We start from the raw sequence: 21,306 nt of genomic DNA, 5'->3' as shown, positions 1-21,306 counted from the left end.
CAATTTCCTTGACCTGAGCTTGACCATCGTATGATGTGGAAAAACCATCTTCCTTAACTATTTTGGTCGTCAATTGGACCACTTTTTGTTCGTCAATCGTGTATGTCTTGAAATGGTTTGGCACACTGAGTGGGTCTCATTTGTCTTTATCCTCCCTGTGCCATCACCTCCTTGGCCTCATGCTCAACTTCTACTAGAGCCTTTTTTTGTTTTCAATGCCCCACCTTTGTAAGCTTAGGCATTTCCTGCTTTAGGGAAATAACCTCCTTCTTATGTTTCCCTTCTAAGGATATCTTACTCAACTCCTCATCTGGAAGTAGGGTAATAATTGATCATCAGTTAGCCTCTTTCGTAGCTTACATCTTGAATTCAAGTGCTTGAGCCGGGATACATAATCTTGCATAGACTCATTTTCTTCTTGTTTGATACTATGCAGTTGTGCCACAGGGCTCCATCTGTCTCACCACTTTAGGCAAAGCTTGGCACGAACACATTCTTGAGCCGAGTGCAATTGATCTTATCTTTTGGCTTTAGGGTTTAAAACCATTGATGAGCCTTTCCTTCTAGGGTAAGTGAGAAGGCATGAATCATGGTTACATCACTCATTGGCCGATGCACTATCGTCGGGAGTAAGGTCGTCTCCAATGAGTTTGCCAGACCTCAAGTGTATGTGAATATGAGTTGATAGGCTAAATCTCTAACCCAAATGAATTTTTGTAGCGTTCTCTCGATCTAAAATTCTTTGGCCGTGAGACTGCAGATAGCATTTCACGCTGTGAGATAGCAAGAAATGGTTCACGTATGAACTATTTTCTGCACTTTCACGTGTTCAATGTGAGATAGAAAGGTCCGCGTGCCCTGATCTGAGTTGGTTGGTCTTAATTTGCAAAATTTAAAGCACTTTCCTAACTTTAATTTGACTATCCTTGGTTCGTGAACTAGATCTGTGTATTGATAGTTCATGTCTCATGAAACCGCCAAAAAACAGTTCACGTCGTGAAGTAGAAAGCAATGGTTCATGCTGTGAAATAGGGGCTGTTTCACGTCGTGAAGTATCTAATGGTTCACGTCATGAAAAGGTATACAGTTCATGTCCTGAAATCGAAATGGTTCATGCCGTGAAATAGGGGGTGTTTCACGTCGTGAAGTATCTAATGGTTCACGCAGTGAAAAGGTATACAATTGACGTCATGAAATTGAAATGGTTCACGCTGTGAAACAGGGGGTGTTTCACGTCGTGAAGTATCTTCTTGCTAGTTCACGAGATAAGATTCCATAAGACCCATTGTGTCAGAGGTGTCAAGATAAGGCACCCTATATTTAGCAAGGTAATCTCGTAATTCGTGGCACTGATTGTGGAAGTGATTCATGCCGTGAGATAGCAGGAAATAGTTTACGTCTTGTGAACCATTTTCCTGCACTTTCACGTGTTAACTCTCGTGTTGACAGAGTGAAGATTGGGTGTAAATTGCCTATCCCTAGATGCTCCAAAATGGTTGTGCTAGTCATAACGAGTGTAATGCAAGTTCAAAGCACAACCAATGGCTCCTTATTTTTATGATTTTTGTGGATTTTAAAAAAATAAAACTAGAGTAACAAACCTGCTAGTTCAAACTAGTGAGTTTGGTGGTACAAACATCAAAATTGAAAGAAAAAATGATGTAGCTTTCCTCTAAGGTCACCTAAGTACTCACCCATACAACAAAAACAAAACATTTCTCACAAATCTTCACTTTCACTCAAATCTTATCCATTCATTCTTTACACAATGCACTACCTGAATGCAAAGGCAATGATGTGAAGTAATGTGCATGATGAATAGAGGTATTCTACAAGACGATACTAAGATTATGACATTGCTATCATAGGTTAGATTGCGTAAAGGATTGATTATCTTACGTTTCTCCATGACAATTTGCTAAGTACCATATTACATGGGGGTATAGAATAAGGAATTCGAAGGTTCATAGCATTTGAGAGGTATATGGATGCATGAACTTAGGATAATAAGGCCAATTAACTTTAGAATAATAGACCTTTTGGAGGCACAACAAAACAAGTCAAACACATGAAATAAGGGACTCGGAACAATGTTTAGATAAAAGAAGATTTCTACCTAGTGGGGACACCACTTTGAAAGAGACAAGAGGATTTACTTAGATACTACCCCAGCTCGTGAGATGAGGACATCTCGAATCTTTTAAGTGGGGGAGATTGTAAGGTCCCTCCCAAGCCATGTATGTATGTATCTCTTTTAATATAAATTTCAATAAGGAAAGAGAGTGTACTTAGAGAAGAGTGAGACAATAAGGCTAGAAACATTAGGAAAGTGTTAGAATAAAAATATTAGCTCCAAAAAAAAATCCTAAAAGAAATAAGAAGACAAGAATAGTTCTATTAAAAAGAGATAAGTATCTCCAAAAATAGAAATTCGAATTTAGGTGATAAGAGGTCATATTTAGAGTACTTTTACAAATTTAGAGTCCATGCATACTAAATATATGAAAAAGCAACACGTTTCTAAAGATGGCGCGTTTGTGGCTATATACAGACGTTTTTGCCTATTCTACCCACGCTGGCTTGTACACTAGATATCTTCCAGTTCTTTTGACTGGCTATAAAACTATATTTTGAGTTTTTATCGGAGAGTTATGGCCGAAACAATTTGCTATTTCTGTCAGGGTCTCTACACAGGAAAAACTGTAAGAAGGCAGCAAGTAGCCTCAAGGTAATCCTAGAGCTTGAGATGTATATATCCCTTCATTCTTATCTAATATCTTAGAAGAGAAGGTTAGATTGCTATGGTCTTTCGGAGGAAGAGACCAAAACTCCATAGCTTTTCTTTTAGAGAAAGAATAGTATGCCGTAGCTCTGTAAGAGAAGACTATTTTGCCATAGACCTTAGGAAGAGAGAAGAGTCACAATACGAGTAAGAGGAGATAAGTCTTGGGGATGATTGGATGATTTCAATCGTAAGACAAGGTATTAGAAGACTCTATTCTCATATGTCAAGTTCTAAAGCTCTTGTTGACGAGCCAAGGCAACGATAAACGTGAAATTTCTATAAGGTATATACATATTTTGTTTTTCAATTATATATCATTCTTAGGGGTTGAGGTATGGCCCCGGCTTCTCTATTAATTGTTAATAGTGATCTATTTGATTGATTTACTATTTAAAGTTTGTATTCTTTTAAACAACAGCATATGCCTAAATAAAGAATGTCTCGCAATCTCAAGTTGAAATGCTAAAATCTTTGTGAAAAGGATTGTTTTCTTAAGAGGGTAACATGAATTCTAGTCCTATGGTTTAGTGAGTAAATGCATGTAGAGACTGGAAGGCCGAATTCTAGATCATCGACGGTATAAAGGAAAAGAATAAGAGAGCCGGTTTGGCTTGTATGATATTGATTCATGTATAATTTTTTTTATTTATAAATCTTATCTTGGCATTATTGTATTGTGTAAAAAGGTTGTTTTAACAAACCTTGTGAAAAGGGCCTTAATTAAGGAACATGTTTATTTATGTCAAACAGTGTGGTAGGATTAATTAGAAAATAAATTGACGCGTGAGTAGGGTGGAAAGTAGGAGGATGGAATGCCCCGACGGCACCATCCTACGGGTGGACCCGATTAGTTGGGTAGCTTTCCAACATATTAAGTGAAAGCCCTACATTAGATAAATAGGTTCTCGAGCAATTCTATTCTAGAAGACTAGGCCAGCGGCGGTTGCATGGATGAGAAAAAAAGCGTTGTCTCTAGGAATCAAGACTAGTAGTTGCCCAAATTATGATCAATTACCTTATGGGTGATTTGATTTTTAGAAGACCACGCTCCCCCTGCGGGATAGAACTAGGTCTTATCTATGAATCGTATCCTTGAATCTCTACATGGTCAAGGTGTCGATGAGTAAGAAATTTTTTCCAAGATAAGACTTAGTGGACTATCTTAAGTGTTTCCCCTATTTTTGAAAGGGGGGAACCTTACAAGTGGTATCAGAGCCGATCTTAGTTCCTAGGATTTGTTTTTTAAAGGTTAATTGTCAAGGGATTAAAACAAGTGATTGTTTATCACATGAGGACGAATCAATCATCTCTACTGGGCCATAGAAGTGATTTGAATATCCTCACATGTTGAGACAATCATCCTATGAAATTGTGCTTGTATCTTGGGGGTGCACACGCAAGATATTTGTACACTAAATTTGAGAAATAAGAGGGGAGGAAACCTTTTGAAGAAAAACATAGGGTGATCAAATTAAGAAACTAGTGAGAGACTAAATAGAAGGATAGACTGAAACTTTATTTAGAGACATTTTCAGGATATATCTCATTAGTTTGCATATTACAAATTATTAAGATTATAACTCCATTAAGGTTTGAATAGTTGACATGTGAATGCCATCCATTGGATGCTTTACACTAGCACAATCATCCAAGATCTTGAACCCAACTCAGACAAACATGGGTCTTGGATGTGTAATTCCTAGAGGATCATGCTCTTAGATGTGTTAATCCCAAGATACTAGATGTGTAATTTTTAGAAAACTAATCATCTCAGATGTGTCAATCCTGATAATCTTTGGATGTGTCAATCCCAAGGCACCAGATGTGTAATTCTCAAAAAAATGAAGATCTTAGATATATTAATCTTGATTGCCTTCAAATGTGGTGCTATGATAAGTATTTGATAGTTTTGAACTTTTAATGGATACAATGAAAGAAGTAAGCTCACCCTTGCTCGCGTCTAAAAAATCGTAAGAAATGCAAAATTAGTTGGAAGCATTGTTGTCAATCTAACCACTAGAACTAGAATCAGTTATGGGATGCCATGAAATTACACCTTTGTGAAAGGTTTTGTCCTCAAGGATTTCGAGAGGATAAAATGAATGAATTTTTGGAGCTAACCCAAGAAAGGAAGACCCTAAAAGAATACCACCAAACTTTTGTTGAACTTCTCCGATTTGCTCTAGAGACGGATGAGGTAACTCTTCTCCATCGATTCATTTGGAAGGTAATCCTAGAGCTTGAGATGTATATATCCCTTCATTCTTATCTAATATCTTAGAAGAGAAGGTTAGATTGCTATGGTCTTTCAGAGGAAGAGACCAAAACTCCATAGCTTTTCTTTTAGAGAAAGAATAGAATGCCGTAGCTCTGTAAGAGAAGGCTATTTTGCCATAGACCTTAGAAAGAGAGAAGAGTCACAGTATGAGTAAGAGGAGATAAGGCTTGGGGATGATTGGATGATTTCAATCGTAAGATAAGGTATTAGAAGACTCTATTCTCATATGTCAAGTTCTAAAGCTCTTGTTAACAACGAGCAAAGGCAACGATAAACGACAAATTTCTATAAGGTATATACATATTTTGTTTTTCAATTATATATCATTCTTAGGGGTTGAGGTATGGCCCCGGCTTCTCTATTAATTGTTAATAGTGACCTATTTGATTGATTTACTATTTAAAGTTTGTATTCTTTTAAACAACAGCATATGCCTAAATAAAGAATGTCTTATCGCAATCTCAAGTTGAAATGCTAAAATCTTTGTGAAAAGGATTGTTTTCTTAAGAAGGTAACATGGATTCTAGTCCTATGGTTTAGTGAGTAAATGGATTGTTATCTTGGGATTAAATTAAGATACAGGTACAACTCTCCCTGCCTTGATGCTACCCCGTTCTTGTGCTTGTATAGCCAGATGGTGGAGATGTTAGTAAGGCCCGGAGTTGGCCCATGGTATCCGTCATACCATTGGGAGAATGAGGTTCGCTGATTGAGGCGAGTGATTGTGATGCTGCCTAGTTGGGAGGGCCCAGGCTAGTGCGGTGAATTAGCCCACCCTAGTGCGCAGACATTCCTCTGAGGGGCGGGAGGATCGAGGCTGGAAAGCCGAATTCTAGATCATCGGCAATATAAAGGAAAAGAATAAGAGAGCCAGTTTGGCTTGTATGAAATTGATTTATGTATAGTTTTTTTTATTTATAAATCTTATCTTGGCATTATTGTATTGTGTAAAAAGGTTGTTTTAACAAACCTTGTGAAAAGGGCCTTAATTAAGGAACATGTTTATTTATGTCCAACAATGTGGTAGGATTAATTAGAAAACAAACTGACACGTGAGTAGGGTGGAAAGTGGGAGGATGGAATGCCCCGACGGCACCATCCTACGGACGGGTGGACCCGATTAGTTGGGTAGCTTTCCAACATATTAAGTGAAAGCCCTACATTAGATAAATAGGTTCTCGAGCAATTCTATTCTCAAAGACTAGGCCGCCAGTGGGGATGTGCCTTGCATGGATGAGAAAAAAAGTGTTGTCTCTAGGAATCAAGACTAGTAGTTGCCCAAATTATGATCAATTATCCTATGGGTGATTTGACTTTTAGAAGACCACGCTCCCCCTGCTACTACGGGATAGAACTAGGTCTTACCTATGAATCGTATCCTTGAATCTTTGCATGTCAAGGTGTCGATGAGTAAGAAATTTTCTCCAAGATAAGACGTAGTGGACTATCTTAAGTGTTTCCCCTATTTTTGGAAGGGGGGAACCTTACAAGTGGTATCAGAGCCAATCTTAGTTCCTAGGATTTGTTTTTCAAAGGTTAACTATCAAGGGATTAAAATAAGTGATTGTTTATCATATGAGGACGAATCAATCATCTCTACTGGGCCATAGAAGTGATTTGAATATCCTCACATGTTGAGACAATCATCCTATGAAATTGTGCTTGTATCTTGGGGGTGCACACGCAAGATATTTGTACACTAAATTTGAGAAATAAGAGTGGGGAGGAAACCTTTTGAGGAAAAACATAGGGTGATCAAATTAAGAAACTAGTGAGAGACTAAATAGAAGGATAGACCAAAACTTTGTTTAGAGACATTTTCAGGATATATCTCATTAGTTTGCATATTACAAATTATTAAGATTATAACTCCATTAAGGTTTGAATAGTTGACGTGTGAATGCCATCCATTGGATACTTTACACTAGGACAATCATCCAAGACCTTGAACCCATCTCAGACAAACATGGGTCTCGGATGTGTAATTCCTAGAGGATCATGCTCTTAGATGTGTTAATCCCAAGATACTAGATGTGTAATTTTCAGAAAACTAATCATGTCAGATGTGTCAATCCTGATAATCTTTGGATGTGTCAATCCCAAGGCACCAGATGTGTAATTCTCAAAAAATGAAGATCTTAGATGTATTAATCTTGACTGCCTTCAAATGTGGTGCTATGATAAGTATTTGATAGTTTTGAACTTTTAATAGATACAATGAAAGAAGCAAGCTCACCCTTGCTCGTGTCTAAAAAATCGTAAGAAATGCCAAATTAGTTGGAAGCATTGTTGTCAATCTAACCACTAGAACCAGAATCAGTTATGGGATGCCATGAAATTACACCTTCGTGAAAGGTTTTGTCCTCCAGGATTTTGAGAGGATAAAATGAATGAATTTTTGGAGCTAACCCAAGAAAGGAAGACCCTAAAAGAATACCACCAAACTTTTGTTGAACTTCTCCGATTTGTTCTAGCGAACGGATGAGGTAACTCTTCTCCATCGATTCATTTGGAAGCTTAATCTACCTTTGAATAACCTCATCAAGAATGTGAAACTATCCTCTATTTCAAAAGCCATAGTTATAGCAAGAGACTGTGGTAAATTTTTTTTATATAGAAAGTATCGAGAAGGACATGAGTCCTTCCATGTTAATCAAGAAGAGGTCTCCTAATTCAAGAGGAACGTCAAGCCCACCCCTGGCTACAAGGAATCATGAGCTAGAGCAAAAATTAGGTCAAGAAATAGGGATAGCAGCGTTAAAGATAACCGAATTCAACAAGTATTTCTATGAGTAAATAGAAGAGGATTGGTGCAAGATTCATGTGAAGTAATGTGCATGATGAATAGAGGTATTCTACAAGACGATACTAAGATTATGAAATTGCTATCATAGATTAGATTGCGTAAAGGAGTGATTCCCTTACGTTTCTCCATGACAATTTGTTAAGTACCATATTACATGGGGGTATAGAATAAGGAATTCAAAGGTTCATAGCATTTGAGAGGTATATGGATGCATGAACTTAGGATAATAAGGCCAATTAACTTTAGAATAATAGACCTTTTGGAGGTACAACAAAACAAGCCAAACACATGAAATAAGGGAGTTGGAACAATGTTTAGATAAAAGAAGATTTCTACCTAGTGGGGACACCACTTTGAAAGAGATAGGAGGATTTACTTAGATACTACCCCAGCTCGCGAGATGAGGACATCTCGAATCTTTTAAGTGGGGGAGATTGTAAGGTCCCTCCCAAGCCATGTATGTATGTGTCTCTTTTAATATAAATTTCAATGAGGAAAGAGAGTGTACTTAGAGAAGAGTGAGACAATAAGGAAAGAGAGTGTACTTAGAGAAGAGTGAGACAATAAGGCTAGAAACATTAGGAAAGTGTTAGAATAAAAATATTAGCTCAAAAAAAATCCTAAAAGAAATAAGAAGACAAGAATAGTTCTATTAAAACGAGATAAGTATCTCCAAAAATAGAAATTTGAATGTAGGTGATAAGAGGTCATATTTAGAGTACTTTTACATATTTAGAGTCCATGCATACTAAAAATATGAAAAAGCAACACGTTTCTAAAGATGGCGCGTTTGTGGCTATATACAGACGTTTTTGCCTATTCTACCTACGATGGCTTGTACACTAGACATTGTGAGATTCCTCTGCCCCCTCCGCGCACCGGTGGATTCCCGGTAGCTGACAGAAGCGGAAGCAGCCCCCTCATGCGCGGGGCAGAGTTTCTCACTCAGGGCCTCGCCCACGAATGTCCGGGCACGAGACTAGGCAAGTGGTCCCTTTGAAAACCGAAACCGAAAAAAATTCCCATACCCAGAAAGCGGGGACGATTCCACCTTTTTGAATTTTTCTTAACGAGTTTTCTAACAAGATCAAATTCTAAACTATCCTTCACTTGAATAAACCAGATAGAAGGAAACTATGGCTGATACAATTTGATCATCTGAGCAATTCAACGCTTTTTTCCTAATCAAGATTAGGCACAGCCGTTGATCCACTCAATCGAGAAATTTATCAGGGCATTAACTATCTACTCGAAGCCTATCGTAATCCTAAGATTTTTCAGTTTGATTATTAAAACTCCATGATTCCACTCTAACCCCATCCGGCCCATGGGTTAGCCACCACCCTACCACTGGAATCGGTGGAACCAAACAAGTACTCACCCACCCATAATTGAAATGCCTTTCTTAACTTTAGCTTTAGAAAACAGATACCACTGGAATCGGTGGAACCAAACAAGTACTCACCCACCCATAATTGAAATGCCTTTCTTAACTTTAGAAAACAGATACGCACACACTCCTCTTTAAAACTTTAATAAAAACAATCCACATTGACAAACAATTTACTGGTTACACATGTCATACTTCAAAATTTCCATTGAGTCTTTGTTTCTCACAAAACAGTATCACTCTGGACTCTCCGTTGAGACCAGCGAGTCAACAACGAGATCAAGTGATAGATTACAATAACATTGGTCTGTCATACAATATCTTCCTCGACATACGTATGGGTTTCCTCGGCACCGCGAGCCCGTGCATCGCTTGGTGAGAACCCTCCAGGATCCTCCTTAGGTGTCCTGGCACTTCACTCAGGGACCGCTTCGTTGGCCCTCGTCCATCGTACCGGAAGCGCACCATTTTAACCATACCGAGGCTGGTCAAGACCTCGGCAGGCTTTGCCGCGTGAGCTGTCCCTCGAACACTCCCCGCCAGCTGTTGCAATCGAACTTCCCTTAGATAAACATATATGCCAAATGCTCCCTCCAGCATTCTGGCGTAAGACAGTCTTTTAAGAAAACAGGGTTTCTATGCAAGTTTATAGTTTTGATTTTGTTTGAAAACCATGAATAATCTTAAATCCGTATCTCAATACTTCTAGATCAAGGTGTGAATTCCAAACAGAATTCCTCGAATTCTGTTAACTTCATCCTCAGATCAAAATCAAAAGTCTTAACTAAGTTTCAGATTCGGTGAGGGATTTGAGTACATTTTTCATGAACTGGGCACATCGTCATTGGTTGAATTTGACGAAGGAATTAGGTCTTTGTCAATAGTCAGAATCAGAGTTTGGGTCTGGAAAGGTTCTTCCTAAACTATCTCTCTCGAAAGGTACTATTTCAATTTCTCTTTTTCTAAATTTTGTTCGACGAATATTTGCTTATAGATTTCTAAAACATGGATTTTTTAAGAGGAATAAAATAATCATTTATCTCGATCTCTGACTTCGATAGTTTAATTGAATTTTCTCATTACCATCTTAGTGAATATGAAATGGTAGAATTTCCTCACATATTATCTACCTATTCATTTTTCTAATTTTTACGAAAATTAACAGAAGATTAAAAAGAACCCTTATTTAATTATAAGGATTCTATATGCATCTAATTATGCATAAAATCCAATTCTGATGAAAGTCATACTTTTATCATCATAAAAATCATTTATGATGGAAATCACTCTTTTAACGTGAAAGAATTTCTTTTATGCATATATTTATGCATAAAAATCTTTTATGATGAAAATCACACTTTTAATATAAAAAAATATCTTCTATGCATATGTTTATGCATATTATGATGAAAATCACACTTTTAATATAAAAAAATATCTTCTATGCATATGTTTATGCATATTATGATGAAAATCACACTTTTAATACAAAAAAATATATTCTATGCATATGTTTATGCATAAAAATCTTTTATGATGAAAATCACACTTTTAATATAAAAAACATCTTCTATGCATATGTTTATGCATAAAAATCTTTTATGATAAAAATCACACTTTTAATATAAAAAATATCTTCTATGCATATGTTTATGCATAAAAATCTTTTATGATGAAAATCACACTTTTATTATAAAAAAATATCTTCTATTCATATGTTTATGCATAAAAATCTTTTATGATGAAAATCACAATTTTAATATAAAAAAATATTATCTTTTATGCACCCATTTATGCATAAAAATCATTTATGATAAAAGTAACACTTTTATAATAAAAATAATAATCTTTTATGCATACTTCTATGCATGAAAATCAATTATGATAAAAGTAACACTTTTATAATAAAAAATAATCTTTTATGCATACTTCTATGCATGAAAATCAAATATGATAAAAGTAACACTTTTATAATAAAAAAATAATCTTTTATGCATACTTCTATGCATGAAAATCAAATATGATAAAAGTTACACTTTTATAATAAAAAAATAATCTTTTATGCATAAAAATCAAATATGATAAAAGTAACACTTTTATAATAAAAAAATAATCCTTTATGAATACTTCTATGCATGAAAATCAAATAATAATGAAAGTAATACTTTTATAATAATACTAATTTTCTTTTATACAAATAATCAAAGCATCTTCTATGCATGAAAATGACACTTTAGAATATAGAAATCATAAGGATTACTCTTTTAGAATAATGAAAGATAATACTTATTTCCAAATTTTTTTAAAATAATTTTACCATAACCTCCTTTGTATGGCTGACCATTTTTATAATTTCAAGTCTCTAAAATTAATTAGAAATGCATCAAGAGTATTTAAATCATTCTAAAGTAACATTTTTCTACTTATTTAAGAGAAACATTATGAAAAACTTTATTTTATTCATTAATCATTCACCTAGGATAAAGAATGGTTGGATTTACTAGAAAAGAGAGGGGAATGCCTTTTGCAATGAGGCATAACATCACTTGCAATTTTAGAGAAGACAAAAAGCATAAAAAAACCATAAAAACCATAAACTAAATGGAAAAGAGAAGAATCACCAACTTACTAATGAATTTTGAGAGCTTTCCTTTGGCTTGATGGTTTGAGGGTTCAACTCTTGTTTGAGACAAGAGTGGCCACCAATCTTCTAGAAGAAGGAAGGTCAAAAACTAATGAATTATACAATTCACTGTTTTTGGCACTTGGGAGAGACAGGGTAACAGTGCAAAACACTATTAAGTTTCAACAAAGGGGAGGGCTTCTATTTATAGGAAAAAGTGAGCTTCTAACCAGGCCAACTGATTCTGGAATTTTCCACATGAGTTTGGTCAATTTTTGACCATTTTTAGGTCAGTTTTGCTCACTTTTTGGATCTAGTTGAAATAGGAGAGAGGAGAGATAAAAATATCCTATTATTTGGGAGTTTAAAACTCATTCAAGCATGTGAAATAGGCACCTCCTTCATGATGGGAATTCCCCCATGCAGAGGTGTCAAAAATGCATCATTACTTCTAAATATCTCCCTTTTTTAACTATTAATCTTGTCCTTAGTCAACTCTTCATCTTATGTGAGTATTTACTCATTTTTGGGAGATTTTTCTTTTATTTCTTCATTTATCTCCTCCCTACATTTGGATGAATCTTATTGGTCCATAGGAACCTTAATTTAAAATTTCAAAAAAATCTTCACCCCTAGGATAATGCAGATTATACTTAATTTCTAATGCACCTTCTGAAAATCTTTTTGAACTTTTGTTTCAGGGGAAATTATTTTAATAAGATGAGACATTTTTCTATCCAAAAATATTTAAAATATAAATATTCTCTTTCTAGAACATTTTCTCTCTCTAGGCCAAAATCTCTAGGCCAAAACTGGTAGAAACAAGATCTTTTATATTTCTGAAGAGGGATTTGATTACAGGGGAAGATGCTGGACATCTTGAGAGGCTGGGGAGGAATCTTACATTCTCTCCCTCTTGAAAAACGCGAGATGTCCTCATCTCGCAAACTAGGGATAATCCCGCACAGATCGACTTCATTCTCCCAGGTGGCATCTTCAAAAGGATAGAACTTCCATTTTACCAATAATTCTCTGAGAATTCTGTTTCTGAGAATCTTTTCTCAAACATCAAGAATTTCTTCAGGTTGGAGTTCCATCTGCCCTTGGGTTGAAGAGGTTAGGATTTCATCATCAAGCACATGATTTGGGCTTGGCACATATTTCTTTAGAAGGCTTACATGAAATACATTATGAACTTTGAGATGAGAAAGCAGAAGATGCTTGTAGGCTAAGCCACCTACTTTCTTTGTGATCAGATATGGCCCACAATATCTGGGGGATAACTTCTTGTACTTCCCAAGAGATAAAGAACTTCTTTTGGGCCGTACTCGAATGAAGACCATATCTGCTTCTTTGAATTCTCTGTCCGTCCTCTTCTTATCTGCATACTGCTACTGTCGATCTTGGGCAGCTTTTATATCTTTACGAATTGACTGCATCTGTTGCTCCATGTCGTCAAGCATCTGTCTGGGCATCTCAACCCTAATCAATGGGTCAGACCAAGTTAATGGAGTTAAGCAATCTTGTCCATACAGAGCTTTAAAAGGGCTCATCCCGATACTTCGGTGATAAGAAGCATTGTAGGCGAACTCGACTAGGTGCAGATAGCTTAGCCATTTCTTGGGTTCTCTGCCCACAGCATGACCGAAGTATATCTTTGATTACTTGGTTTACCCTTTCAGTTTGACCATCGGTCTCAGGGTGATAAGCTGTGCTGAGATCCAAGAAAGTTCCCACTGCTTCGAAAAATGCAGTCCAGAACCTTGAAGTAAACTTGGGATCTCGATCACTTACTATTCTCCTGGGTAGGCCATGCAATCTGAAGATTTCTTTGAGGAACACTTTGGCCACATCCACTGCAGTGTAGGTTTCTTTTATTGGGATCAGATGTGCAACTTTGGTTAGTCTGTCAACTACCACGAAAATGGAGTTGTAACCTGATTGCACTGAAGGTAATCTAGTAATAAAATCCATACTGATACATTCCCACTTCTGTCCAATGGATGTAACTTCCTAGGCATTTTTACTCGTTCAGCTTTGACTTTCTGGCATGTCAAACATTGACGTACATGATTCAGTACGTCCTTTTTCAGACCAGGCCAAAAGAAGCTTTTCTTTACAGACATGTAGGTTTTGATGAAACCTGGATGTCCTGCTATAAGCCTATCATGGGCTTCATTCAGAATTTGATCTTTGGTTCCCTCATCATTGGGGATGCATAGCCCGCGATTATAATACATAATGCCATCATCGAGGTTGTACCCTTGAACTCTGTTCAATTCCTGTGGAGTTTTGCTCTCCTGCATAAGTAGGGTAGCAATAGGGCCAAAGAATCTATCCTGCATGATCTTCTCTCTTGCTTCAATAATCAAAGGATTTGATATTACAGTAATTGCAAGAAAGGAGGCTTTTCTGCTGAGGGCATCTGCTATACCACATTTTCTTTGCCTGGGTGGTACTTGATTTCAAAATCAAATTCCTGTAGGATCTGCATCCACCTTCTTTGGCGCATGTTGAGGTCCTTCTGAGTAAAGATCCACTTTAAGCTCTGATGATCTGTCACATCAAGTGAATCTTTTTCCCAGTAGGTAATGTCTCCACAACTTTAAGGCATAGACTACTGAAAGTAATTCCAGGTCGTGGACAGCATAATTCCTCTCATGTGTTCTGAGCTTTCGGGATTCATAGGCTACTGCATGACCTTCCTGCATGAGTGCACCTCCTAGGGCAAAACCACTTGCATCAGATACTACCTCAAAGCGTAGAGATAAATCTGGCAGCTTCAGAACGGGACTGGTTACCAAGGCGGTCTTCAGCTTATCAAAAGCACTCTGGCACCTGGCATAATACTGAATTCTTTTTAAGAAGGTTAGTCAGGGGGAAAGCTATGAGAGCATACTTTGGTATAAAAATTCTATACCAACCAGTCAATCCCAAGAATCCTCTGACTTCTTTCACTGTCTTTGGTTTCGGCCAATCTATGACTGCTTGGACTTTTGCGGAATCTGGAGAAATTCCATCTTTGGATACCAAAAAGCCCAAGTATTCAACGTGGTCGACAGAGAAAGTGCATTTGCTCTTTTTGGCAAAGAGTTGATGCTTCCTTAGAATCTCAAGGACTTCCTTCTGACATGAGTCTCATGGTCAGCTGCATTCCTTGAGTAAACTAGAACAAAAATCATCCAAGTATTCTCTGAGGATGTCCTGCATTAGGCGATTGAATGTAGCTGGGACATTAGTCAATCCAAAAGGCATGACAGTAAATTCATAATGCCCATAGCGAGTATTGATGGGATGTTTTCGGTATATCTTGATCATTGATCCTGATCTGGTAATACCCAGATTTAAGATCTATCTTTGTGAAGATCTGGGCTCCATTTAGCCTGTCCAGAAGCTCATCAATTCTTGGGATAGGATACTTATTCTTAACTGTCAGCTGATTTAGACCTCTGTAGTCCACACAGAGTCTAAACGTTCCATCTTTTTTTTTTCTGAAAGAGAACTAGCATACCCCAAGGTGAAACACTGGGTCTTACAAACCCTTGTTCTAACAGCTGTCTAAGCTGTTCTTGAGCTCAATGGCTTCAGGAACTGGCATTTTGTACGTGCGCAGGGCTACTGGCTGAGCTCCGGCGGGGGTCAATTCAATCACATGATCTACTTCCCGAATTGGAGGCATTTCAGTTAGCTTTGCTGGGAATAGATCATCAAATTCACTTAACCATTCTGGTTCTTTAGCCTTAAGCTTTGAGTCTACTGGGTTCATTTTGACAACATAAATTTGCTGCTTCTTCCTAAGTCCCTTTAGCAACGTGGAAGCTTTTACTAACTGAAGATCTGGGGATCTAGAAACTCCAGTTCCTTGAACTTTGTTCTCGTGAAGGTCATGGAAGGAAATGGTTCCATTGTGACAATGTATGTCAGCTTGATTTTTGTGGAGCCAATCCATTCCAAGGATCCCATCAAAAACTCCCAGAGGTAAGACTTTAAACTGACAGTCAGTTACATTACCATCTAGATTGAACTGACAGTCAGTTACATTACCATCTAGATTGAACTGGATAAGATCTGTCTCATGGTGAGTGAAAAGAGTCTTTCCACTGGCCAATTCAACTTGCATAGGTTTCCCTGATTTCTGTTCTAAGACTAGCTTACGCAAGCATCTAGGGGAAATGAATGAATGAGAACTGCCTGAATCAATCAAAAGCTTAAAAGGCTTACCCTGATACTCTGCTGGAGTATGGATGACGGAGAACTGCTGGTTAGGCCCTTGATTTTCAATTGCAGCATAGATTTGCCCTTTTTCCTCTTCTACTACATCTGAAATTGTGACTGCTCTGGCTGCTATAGTCTGAGGCAGAACTCTTTCTCTTTGGTTGCCCCAGTTCTGGGAAGGAGTTCTGAGGTTACTCTGGACAGAGGCAGGTGGCTGAGCTGGAGTTCTTCTGGGGTTTCCCTAGCTTGGGCGAGACGGACCCTGATTAGACTGGTATGAAGGGGTTGGTCTCTGAACTCGGGGTCCTTGACTTCCTTGTCCCCTTGACATGGCAGGAGTCGGGCAGTCTTTTAACTGGTGACCAAAACCCTGGCATCCAAAACATCGGTTTTCAGTTCTGAGCTCATCCCTCTGATTTCTTAAAAGAGGTGGGGCTCCTGAGAAGGTATTCTGGGGGAAGGGTCTTCCTTCACTTCTGAATCTTCCTGCATTTTGATTCTGATTCGGGCCTTGCTGCCTCTTTGGGGGTGGAAAGTTTGAAGTACTTCCCTGGGCTTGGAATCTGATTCGGGCCTTGCTGCCCCTTTGGGGGTGGAAAGTTTGAAGTACTTCCCTGGGCTTGGAATCTTTTAAAGTTAGAGGGTGCAGGCTTTGGCGGGACCTTTACTACAAAGGCTTTGGCAAAATCTTTTGCCATTCTTACTGCTTCAGCCATGGACACTGGCTTGGCATTTTTGACCAGTGTGTCCAAGGGTTTGTTCATTCCCCAAACTTGGCCATGAGTTGTTCTTAATCTAGAGGTGGTGAATATTTGAGTAGAAGAGCAAAGGCCTGGTGATATTCCTCGATGGTTTTTCTCTCCTGCTTTAGCTCTAAGAATTCGTTCATTTTGATTTCCAAAAATCCAGGAGGACAAAACCTCTTTCTTAGATAGGTTTTTAGATCATTCTAGGACTGAGTATTTCTGTCCAGATGGTTGGTGTCACAGTGGTTCCTCCATGCTACCCTAGTTGTTTCCACTATTTTCAGCAGGGCAAGAGACATTTTGCTCCGCTCATTGTAGCCTGTGACGTCAAAATACTCTTCCATGGCTTCCACCCATTTTTCCGCAGCCTCGCCCAGGTTCTCCCCTTCTCCTTTGAAGGGTCCTGGCTGAGTCCTATGAAGAGTCTTTTGAACATCAGGGTCAAGCTCGTCATCTTTAGAGATAGGGTCTGGCTGACGGCCACGGTTTCCTCGTCTCATGATTCTGTCAAAAATTTATATATTATTAAATTTTTATTTTGATATTATCCACGAGATCCTAAGACTTAAGAGGTTCGGAAAACAATTTCTTAAACAAGACAATGATCTTATTGGAGATCTTTGACATATGTCCGATAACAGATTTTTCTTTATCAGATCGTCTATAAACAATCACTTATACAAGAGGAAATTTTTCTCCGAAAAATATTTCTTTATTTATATAAAAATTGCAATATGTACATAGAGCAGCTCGGCTTCAGAATCACCGCCTCAGTCGTAATCGCATAAAGAAGCGAAACTGCGAAGAAGACATACCATGGTATACACGATTCATTACACAAAGAGGTGCTCTATTTCTATTTCTCGGGATAAAGCGGCTAAGAAGTCTAAAAAATCGGCATGAAGTTCTGAAGTTCCTGGGTGAATGATCACAAAGTAGAACGTGCTGAACAAGCCCTTTTCTTATCAGAATCATGGCCAAGGAAATATTTTGCCTGAGCCTCTGACGTTGACTGGTACTGATGTTAATACACCGTCCTCCACAGAACCACATATACCGACGTCGCTCAAGAGGATCAGGAAAGTAAAGACTCTCAAAATGGTGAGCGAGTCTCACTCTGCTCATTCGGGTCGTAGCAGAGTTGATGATGTGATCAAACGCAAAAGCTATCATATCCTGACTCTGAGAGAGTCCAGGAATTCCAGATAGGTTTGGGGTGTCCATCTATAAATTTCCAATTCGATTTATAAGTTTTCAATTTTTAAAGTTCATTCACATAGTATTAACAAGTGAAAAACATTTCTTTCCCAGATTTCTATAAATTTTTTTAGGTAATTTCTGCTCTGATACCAACTGTGAGATCCCTCTGCCCCCTCCGTACACCGGTTGACAGAAGCAGACCCTTCATGCGCGGGGCAGTGTTTCTCACTCGGGGCCTCGCCCACGAATGTCCGAGCACGAGACTAGGCTGGTGGTCCCTCCGAAAACCGAAACCGTAAAGAATTCCCATACCTAGAAAGCGGGGACGATTCCACCTTTTTGAATTTTTCTTAACGAGTTTTCTAATGAGATCAAATTCTAAACTATCCTTCACTTGAATAAACCAGATAGAAGGAAACTATCACTGATATAATTTGATCATCTGAGCAATTCAACGCTTTTTTCCTAATCAAGATTAGGCACAATCGTTGATCCACTCAATCGAGAAATTTATCAGGGCATTAACTATCTAGTCGAAGCCTAGCGTAATCCTAAGATTTTTCAGTTTGATTATTAAAACTCCATGATTCCACCCTAACCCCATCCGGCCCATGGGTTAGCCACCACCCTACCACTAGAATCGGTGGAACCAAACAAGTACTCACCCACCCATAATTGAAATGCCTTTCTTAACTTTAGCTTTAGAAAACAGATACGCACACACTCCTCTTTAAAACTTTAATAAAAACAATCCATTGACAAATAATTTACTGGTTACACATGTCATACTTTAAAATTTCCATTGAGTCTTTGTTTCTCACAAAACAGTATCACTCTGGACTCTCCGTTGAGACCAGCGAGTCAACAACGAGATCAAGTGATAGATTACAATAACATTGGTCTGTCATACAATATCTTCCTCGACATACGTATGGGTGTCCTCGGCACCGCGAGCCGGTGCATCGCCTAGTCGGAACCCTCCAGGATCCTCCTTAGGTGTCCTGGCACTTCACTTAGGGACCGCTTCGTCGGCCCTCATCCATCGTACCGGAAGCGCACCATTTTAACCATACCGAGGTTGGTCAAGACCTCGGCAGGCTTTGCCACGTGAGCTGTCCCTCGAACACTCCCCGCGAGCTGTTGCAACCGAACTTCCCTTAGATAAATATATATGCCAAATGCTCCCTCCAGCATTCTGGCGTAAGACAGTCTTTTAAGAAAATAGGGTTTCTATGTAAGTTTATAGTTTTGATTTTGTTTGAAAACCATGAATAATCTTAAATCCGTATCTCAATACTTCTAGATCCTCAGATCAAAATCAAAAGTCTTAACTTAGTTTCAGATTCGGTGAGGGATTTGAGTACATTTTTCCTGAACTGGGCACATCATCATTGGTTGAATTTGACGAAGGAATTAGGTCTTGGTCAATAGTCAGAATCAGAGTTTGGATCTAGAAAGATTCTTCCTAAACTCTCTCTCGAAAGGTACTATTTCAATTTCTCTTTTTCTAAATTTTGTTCGACGAATATTTGCTTACAGATTTCTAAAACATGGATTTCTTAAGAGGAATAAAATAATCATTTATCTCGATCTCCGACTTCGATAGTTTAATTGAATTTTCTCATTACCATCTTAGTGAATATGAAATGGTAGAATTTCCTCACATATTATCTACCTATTCATTTTTCTAATTTTTACGAAAATTAACAGAAGATTAAAAAGAACCCTTATTTAATTATAAGGATTCTATATGCATCTAGTTATGCATAAAATCCAATTCTGATGAAAGTCATACTTTTATTATCATAAAAATCATTTATGATGAAAATCACTCTTTTAACGTGAAAGAATTTCTTTTATGCATATATTTATGCATAAAAATCTTTTATGATGAAAATCACACTTTTAATATAAAAAAATATCTTCTATGCATATGTTTATGCATAAAAATCTTTTATGATGAAAATCACACTTTTAATATAAAAGTATATATTCTATACATATGTTTATGCATAAAAATCTTTTATGTGATGAAAATCACACTTTTAATAGAAAAAATATCTTCTATGCATATGTTTATGCATAAAAATCTTTTATGATGAAAATCACACTTTTAATATAAAAAAATATCTTCTATGCATATGTTTATGCATAAAAATCTTTTATGATGAAAATCACACTTTTAATATAAAAAAATATCTTCTATGCATATGTTTATGCATAAAAATCTTTTATGATGAAAATCACACTTTTAATATAAAAAAATATTATCTTTTATGCACCCATTTATGCATAAAAATCATTTATGATAAAAGTAACACTTTTATAATAAAAATAATAATCTTTTATGCATACTTCTATGCATGAAAATCAATTATGATAAAAGTAACACTTTTATAATAAAAAATAATCTTTTATGCATACTTCTATGCATGAAAATCAAACATGATAAAAGTAACACTTTTATAATAAAAAAATAATCTTTTATGCATACTTCTATGCATGAAAATCAAATATGATAAAAGTTACACTTTTATAATAAAAAAATAATCTTTTATGCATAAAAATTAAATATGATAAAAGTAACACTTTTATAATAAAAAACTTAATCTTTTATGCATACTTTTATGCATAAAAATCAAATATGATAAAAGTAACACTTTTATAATAAAAAAATAATCCTTTATGCATACTTCTATGCATGAAAATCAAATAATAATGAAAGTAATACTTTTATAATAATACTAATTTTCTTTTATACAAATAATCAAAATGCATCTTCTATGCATGAAAATGACACTTTAGAATATAGAAATCATAAGGATTACTCTTTTAGAATAATGAAAGATAATACTTATTTCTAATTTTTTTTAAAATAATTTTACCATAACCTCCTTTGTATGGCTGACCATTTTTATAATTTCAAGTCTCTAAAATTAATTAGTGATAAAAGTAACACTTTTATAATAAAAAATAATCTTTTATGCATACTTCTATGCATGAAAATCAAATATGATAAAAGTAACACTTTTATAATAAAAAAATAATCTTTTATGCATAAAAATTAAATATGATAAAAGTATTACTTTTATAATAAAAAACTTAATCTTTTATGCATACTTTTATGCATAAAAATCAAATATGATAAAAGTAACACTTTTATAATAAAAAAATAATCCTTTATGCATACTTCTATGCATGAAAATCAAATAATAATGAAAGTAATACTTTTATAATAATACTAATTTTCTTTTATACAAATA

This window comes from Cibotium barometz, chromosome 1 (assembly GCF_041138505.1).
Source record: "Cibotium barometz isolate CiBa-2024 chromosome 1, ASM4113850v1, whole genome shotgun sequence".
NCBI classification, from domain to species: Eukaryota; Viridiplantae; Streptophyta; class Polypodiopsida; order Cyatheales; family Cibotiaceae; genus Cibotium; species Cibotium barometz.
This window is presented reverse-complemented; position numbering follows the sequence as displayed.